Raw genomic sequence first — 8,216 nt, forward strand, 5'->3', positions numbered from 1 at the left:
TCTGGATTCTCTCTGGTCAGAAGTTCAGAGGTCTCTTTCCTTCCTGTTCGCAAACACAAATGATCATGAGTCGCTGCCCTCTGGTGGTCACAGTGACAAACTCCAGCTCCACCTTCTGCAGAGACAAAAATCTTTTTTTTGCAACGGTAGATTTTTAACTTTAGAATTTGTGACGGAAATGTTATATTTTACTGTGTTTACTGTTTTACCTTTAAATGCCTTACTATAATTGTTACATGAAATTACAGTCCAACCACATTGACAACGGAACAACTCTCTGTGATTATGGTCAGCTTGGAGCTAAACCTATCAAACAACAGCTTTCATTTGCATCGCTAAAGTTACACTAACTTAATTACCTGTCCAGCAGATAACGGGCAACTTGCTTTCTGCCGTCATCTGTCAGTCTCTGTCCCGACTTCATCAGGCTGTCGGCTCGTGCACACTACGTGAACACTAGAAAGACATCATGAGAACATTTCCACCTGATACCAGGAGATAGGATGAATATCATCTATACTTAGATCATAAAAGACACAAGCTCACAGCGACACTGGGATATTTAAGAGTAGGCTTAAGACTTTCCTCTTTGATAAAGCTTATAGTTAGGGCTGGCTCAGGTGAGTCCTGAACCATCCCTTAGTTATGCTGCTATAGGCCTAGACTGCCGGGGGATTTCCCATGATGCACTGAGCTCCTCTCTCCTCTACTTTCTCTCCCTCTGTATGCAACCTCATCCCATTATTGCATGTTACTAACACAACTTCTCCCCTTTCCGGTAGTCTTGTGCTTTCTCGTCTCTCTCCTCTCTCCTATCACTTCCTGCAGGTGTTTCTGGCTCTGGAGCTGTGGAGTCTGGATCTGTGGTTGCGGGTCACCTGCTGCCCCCGTGTTCCTGCTCGACACCCTCTGCTGCAACGACTATTGTTACTAGTCCTATTGTTATTATTGTTATTATAATCATTAACATTACGATGGTTACCATTAACACTACTATAAATATCTGTACCATTTCTCATTTAGTCTATAGCAACATCACCTTTACTGTCTGTACCTCTGTGTGTATATTGTGTAGGCTGCCTCCCTCTCCCTCTCTCTTCCTTCCTCTCTCTCTCTCTCTCTCTCTCAGCCACCCACCCTGAGTCATGGTTCTGCTCGAGGTTTCTGCCTCTTAAAGGAAGTTTTTCCTTGCCTCTGTCTCCTAGTGCTGCTCTTGGTGGGAATTGTTGTTCTGTAAATATCATCATAGAGTACGGTCTAGACCTTCTCTTTATGAAAAGCGCTGTGAGATAACTGTTGTTGTGATTTGGCGCTATATAAATAAAATTGAACTGAATTGAATTGAGTTGGGCTTCAAGTTCACCAGCAAGGCCGACTGTCTCTAAAATATTTTACTTTTTTAATAATTTAGTTTTGGTTCATTGTTAAAATCAAATTTAAACAGATTGACTGTCGTTTTGTTGCATTTATTTTGCTTCTACAGTGACCTGCTGATAAGCGGTGGGGAATAGATAGATGGATAATTCATCAATGAAGCTGTATTTTTCTTTTTCAAAGCTGGTTATAAATTGAACTGGAGCTTTTATCAGAGCAAAAAGAAGGTTAAAGAGTCTGTTCACCCAGCAAGTGTTTCCTCACTTATCCTGCACATGTCAGAAAGTTACAACATGTATAACCTGAGCTAAGCTCACCATTCGTACTTCCTTTGGAATGACCACACCCAGTTGTGTGTGTGTGTGTGTGTGTGTGTGTGTGTGTGTGTGTGTGTGTGTGTGTGTGTGTGTGTGTGTGTGTGTGTGTGTGTGTGTGTGTGTGTGTGTGTGTGTGTGTGTTTTAGATGGTTTATGAAAACCCTCAGCAGACGGCTGCAGGCATTCACACTCGCCTGTACAACGAGCTTTCATCATTGACGACGGGAGGCGGAGAGTCGTGTTCGTCACTGCAGATGTAGGAATGATTTCACAAAGGCTACGACTGGAGGTGAACACACACACATTCAGTATATAGCACACATAAATAGCTGTTGCTCAGTACACCAGTAGTTTCTTTCTTTTTCAGGACGTTCTAAATTGTTGTGCTTGCTCTGCCCAATGTTTGTCCAATGGCTCTGCTTGATTTTCCCTCTTTTCTCCCACAGACAGCTCTCTGGTCTTCATGTTGTTCATCCTCTTCAACAGGAAATGCAGTCTTTACAGGTTTGAACCAAGGATGAAAAGTTAGACTAGTCATGCAGAGCTATTTAATGTTTGGATAATCAACCTAAAAGGCAACAGCTGGGCAACAACAAACATCTGTCAGTCACATGTTCCAATAGTTTTACTCACTTGAAAAATGGGTGGGTTCAAACAAAGGGTGGTTTGAGTTGTTTAACACATCTAGACGTGAATACCAGGAAATAAAAGCTGAAATTCTGAACTCTTGTCTCATCTTTTGATCTTAAACCCAAATGTCTTCAGTGAACAACCAAAATAAAGGAATTTTCCTTACTGGTACTGGAGGGGACTGTATGTGAATATACCTGCACAAAAAACCCAGCATGTAAAGGACTTTGAATTACCTTGTTGTTGAAATGTGCTATACAAATAAACTTGCCTTTGCCGTTCTATCCCGCAGTTATGCCGTTTAAGTACATGTAAAACGTGTTAAAACAGAGGAGCTAGCCTATTAAAGTCCAGGAGTTAATAACTGAATTAAAATAAATTAATTTATCATTGAGTTGAGAAGGTGCCAAAATCACATTTAAAGAAGTTACTTCCTCAAACAACAGACACAAAAAGGATGGAAGACTAAATCATGTGTGTTGACTCAGCAGGGATGATATTAGGCCTGAGTTGATCTACAGGAGAAACTATTAAAAATAAAGAACACCTGAGAGCCTTACTGCTTTATTCTGATATATTTTATATTTTGAATTGTCACCTTCCACCTGAATTTTGTGTTTCCCCTTAAAAACATTTCCATTTCCATAAATTGGTGAAAATCTTTACCAAAATGCAGGAAATTATGTCTTTAATGCTCAAAATCTCCTGGAGAAGGACCCCCAACCCCCCCAATTTAAGTGCACCATCCAAGAAAATGGTCTCTTTGTTTCTGAGTGGAACATTCACTTATTGATTAAATATAATTACTATTGACATGGCTTTTTTGGTCCCTGGGAAAGACATAAAAGTGTTGTTAATTAACTTATGTGCGTTTTTTCATGGTTTTAACAACAATAGTAACAACAACAATAATGATAATCAGCGATATTCAGGGAAAATGTCAACATCTTTTTGATGGGGAGCTTTAAGGGCCCTGGATAATGGATAGGGGGCTGGTCCAAAAAAGGTTGAGAACCACTGTTGTAACAAAGCTTCACCCTTTTGGTGAGAACTTTTCCCCTCTGTAAATAAGTGCGATATGCAGAAATAATTAATAAATCAATCAAATCTCATTCGCCTTTGGATGAATATACAACACAGTTACAAAAATCTGTGGGAATTCCCGTGGTAAATAGGGTGGTTACGTAGACACAGAGAGCTGTTCAATGTCCTTGGTGCATACTGACGCTCTCACAATAAAATTTTTGCACCAGCGTTCATTGATGTACAAACACACTCCCCCACCTCGCGACTCGCCGGTGATTGCAGTCTCTCGGTCCGTGTGCAGCGGCGCACCAAACCCGTCTATTGCCATCTCGCTGTCCAGGTCCTTCTCCCCGAGCCATGTTTCCATCAGCGCCAGGATGCAAGCTGCCTTAAATTCGTGCTGATAACGGACATGGGCCTGGAGATCGTCGTTGTTGCGGAGTGACCGGGCATTGGCCAGGATGACAGAAGGCAGGGCGATGCGAGCCAGGGGTTACCGTCTCGCTCGAATCCTCCTCTCCGGCCCCGCTTCCTCACTTTGCGGAGAGGTGCTCCAGTGTGTCCTCTCTTCCCCAAGCCGTGATCAAGCTCCTCCAAGTTGGGGAAGACCAAGTCAGAAGGTGGCTTGGTGTTCGTAGGGTTGTTGAATCCAAGCAGAAAGTCTCTGGTGTACTGGATCTTACTTGTTGGAGGGTCGTCCCGGCCTTGGACCAGGTAGGACGCCGACAGCAACACCACGAGTGCCAGCCACTCCATGCCAGTAGTAAGTAACATGATTTCTGTGGCTTGTGGAGATCAGTCCACCAAATGTAACACAAAGGCTCTAACATCACTAGAAACTGTAGAACCAAAACAGAAAAACTAAAACAAATTCCACACTACTGCTACTGCTGCCGGTCGCTGCGTGTGCATGCGCCCTACCTACTTCTACTTGATTACAGTTTGTAATTAAATTAACTAAAAGTAACTAAATAACATGTAACTAGTTACTTCCCAACACTAGTAACTGGAACATAATATTCATAAAAGGCCTAAACTAGTGGTAAACTATACAGTACATGAAAATGTATTGAATATGCTGAGATTATGTAAGTAATATGGTAACATTATACTAACAGCTGACTTGAAGAACATCAGGTCCGGTGCAGCTGACCTGCCGCCCGGTTGTGCATTCACGTCAAGAATGCTGCATTCAGTAACTGAGTACCGCAGTGTTACTTGGATTAGTAACTGTAAATGGAGTTTTTCCCGATCACTTTTAGAAAGCATTTGTTAAAAATTTTCTGAAAAACAGCACCAAGAAATGTTAACTAATAAATGAAAATGCTTTGAGAATGGTTGATTTGCACAATAAGAAAACACACAATGCAATATAGTTTTCCCTCACATAAAAAGACCCCCGCACATATATTTCAGCATCAAATGTTTAATCTAGATAGTGCTAAAAATCTTCTTGTCTTGTTCACATGCATCGTCACGTCTCATGACCCAAATGTATCATCACACCCCTGATCTAAGCCCTTATGTCCCCACCACTTTTCAATACGAAGTGGCGCCCTTGATTGACCCGCTCAGCTCTGCACCAGCTCCTCTCTACTTATACTCTCCACTACCATTACCACTTTTGCAAAGCATTGTATGCATGCGACATTCTCTTTAGGGGCTGAGCACCCCTAAAGGTCTGATCCTAGAATCGCCCCTGATCTGAAGTTTAATAAATCACAGAAAAAAGGCTGTTTGAAAGCAATAAAACAGGTGGAAACCTTTGAACCTTACATGTGTCTGACACGCCACCTGCTTGTGGAGACTCTTTTGCATTGAGGGAGTTTTGCAGGGACAATGTTAATGACTCACAGAGCTCGGAAAGGTTTGGATCAGCATGAAACTCTCAGTTGAACCATCAGAACAAAAGATGACCAGCTGTGTTAGAAAATTTCTAGTTCTTTGAAAAAAGGTTACCCTAGTCAAAACTACTGCTGTTTTCTCTGTAAAAATGTTTTTACATAGTCTTTGAAAAGATTATCATCAAAATGCCTCATTTCATCAATTTTGGTTAGCACATAACCTTTTTCAACAGCCTTCCGCAGCTCAAAACTGACCCAAGTTCCTAAGAGAGCCCTCTCAGGATCAGAGTGGATGCAATCAGTGGACTGGTTTAGAGTCTCTGTACATGTCCTGCATAAGGGGAACATCAGTTTACCGTTACAGCGAACAGGGAGCACAGGATGGTATAGACCTCTAGGGGGCAGAACGGTACATTTTATCAGTCCAAAATACTTTTCAATCGGTTCAAAGTCTCGAAAAATGACTTTAGGATGACCTACTGGATAGCGTTTACGGGCTTGCATAGTTGGATAAAGCAACGTGAAGTCATAGTAGTGTATTTTGTCATTCTCAGCAGCTTTGTAATGCAGTCTGTACGCATTTGTACGACCCCAAACAGGACGTCTCGGGGGTTGAGCCTTGTCGGTGCTTCATAAGCTCTCCCATCTGTTTTCTTTGCCTCCTCCCTTCACACTCCCACATCACCCTGACCTGAAGCTTGTGGGACTGTCTAAGGGCCTGTATTTTAGCAGTAAACTGCCTGGAGAACACCGAACACAATGTTATTCACAGTGTTTGTGTGTCCAGGATTGTAGCACTTGGGGCACCTGTGCCAGAAACAACCAGAAAATTCAGAAGCGGTGCGGGTACCGCTCTGTTCACTAAACCCATCAACATGATAGGGACCTAATTGTTTCTCACCGTGACTGAGAGCGTGACGTATCTCAACGCTGTTTTTCACTGCCTCATATTCAAGCCAGTGTATGGAAACACTGGAGTACGTCTTGTACTGGTTTACATACGCGCCCTCGCACGTTAACGCCAAGGTGTTGGGAGGCAGGAATTGCGTTTTGAATACAGACATGTAGCATGATGCGAGTGTAGTGTAATCAAAAGGATCAATACCGTACAACCGATGAATGCCTCGCGGTTTGCTAAGCGCGCCTTGCGTTGGTCCCATATGATCTCAGCTCGGCATGAAAATCAAACGTTTTGTGGCGAACTGTGTCGATGAGTTTTGCTCTTTCACTGTCAGACATGTTGTCATAACCGTATTTTTTGGCTGCCTGTATTTTTTCACAAAGAGGTCAACACAGTCCACTCCTGAGGCACACCAACGCTCGCTCTCAAAATCAATAGCACATACAAACATGGCCTCGTGTTTACCGTCGGACGCGTTTCAAAGTCATAAAACACATATTTAGTCTGGGGGTGCAGAGAGTTTTTCGGGCTGTATAGAACATTGATGTTGAACATCTGATGCTAAATCATCCCCACAATGATCGCTCCTCCCTCTCTGACATTTATGTCCTACACCGCCTGTTTTTACAGGAAAACGATGACCACAGTCTTTGCAGTATTTGTAACGAATCTCTCAAGGTTTCATGTCTGTTAAAACAATCTGATGATCTGTATATGCGACCACAGTCTGAACAAAGGCCAGAAGTACTCTGCACACGACAGCCATCAGACAGCCATGTTCATGCGTCTGATACAAATCCAACTTTTTTGTGCCTCGATTGTGATGAAACACGATAATCTTAACATCCAAAAAGCGTTCAAATTTAGATACGTCAGACAGGGCGACTTTATGGTCTGCATTAAAGCCGACATCTGTCTGGAGTTGTTGTGCATGCTGACCGAGTTGAGAGCAGGAGATGCAGTAAGAAAAACAAAGATTATTGTCAGTGTTTGTAGGGACATATAGACACGCTGATTTCTTTTGAATAATGTCGTCGTATGGGATATTCCCTAATTTCAGCCGCAACCCTCCTCCCCCACGCTTGTTTAAGGCCACCGTAACAACAATGTCCAATTCATCGTCGGATCTCATTCTGGAATTGCTTTGCATAATCTGCTCAACTTCATTAAGAAATGTCGATGTGTTATAGCCGTCAGCAGCATTTAGAACACGACTTGCATCACTGGCCATGGAGGGTCCTCTCAGGATCACATTTAGTTGACCGTCAGGAGCAGCTACTCTTGATGAAAAATCAACAACTTCTGTTAACTGATGTTTTAGAGCATGCAGCGACGCGCGCAGATTTTCAGGAGTGACACCGTAAAATTTTTTTCTCTCTGTAATATTAAACCCCTCCAAACCCCCGGCCTTATGTATGAGAGCAGACAGCTCTCGGCTATAGAGATGGCTTTGCTCATTTGTTTTGGAGCCAAATTGATTATTTTGTCTCTCAGACACAGAACTTCCCCCTGGTTATGAAGGGTGAGACGTTCCTGTCTGTGTGAACGGCGTTTGTCTGCGAGGTGAGAGATACATCAGTGAACGCAGGGCGGCCGGCATATGTGAGGGGAGAGGGAGCCGAGTCCTCTGGTTCAATATAATCTGAGACGTTACCCTTCAAAATGCCCAAGTTATGATGAAGACTTTCAGCGGCGGTCATATCCAAATCAAAGTCATCATTGTCAAAATAATGTTCTAAACCGGACAGAGACTGATCATATGCTACCGATGCATCCCAGAGCTGTTGTTCAGATTCTAAACCTGATTGGATGACATTACAATTAAACTCATTCATTACATCTGAGATACTAGAGAAATCCAATTCTTCATAATCACTCTCGTCGCTTGTTACAGGGGAGACTCGTTTTTGGTGAAATGATTTGCACAGGCGTTTGACTCCTAATTAAAAATGCAGCCAAAACAGAATGTAAAAATCAGACACAGTATAAACTCTTAGGCTTTTGAATTTTGTGACATATGGTCTATTTTAGCTTTTAATTCTAAATGTTCATTCCGAAGTCGCAGACTCTCCTTTCTAATTTGTTGATGGGTTTTTAGCATTAAAAAAGCTAGCTGGGTAGAAT

The sequence above is a fragment of the Micropterus salmoides genome, unplaced genomic scaffold (assembly GCF_014851395.1).
Source record: "Micropterus salmoides isolate LMB-PRFRI ecotype aquatic unplaced genomic scaffold, ASM1485139v1 Ms_hic_scaffold_21, whole genome shotgun sequence".
Classification (NCBI taxonomy): domain Eukaryota; kingdom Metazoa; phylum Chordata; class Actinopteri; order Centrarchiformes; family Centrarchidae; genus Micropterus; species Micropterus salmoides.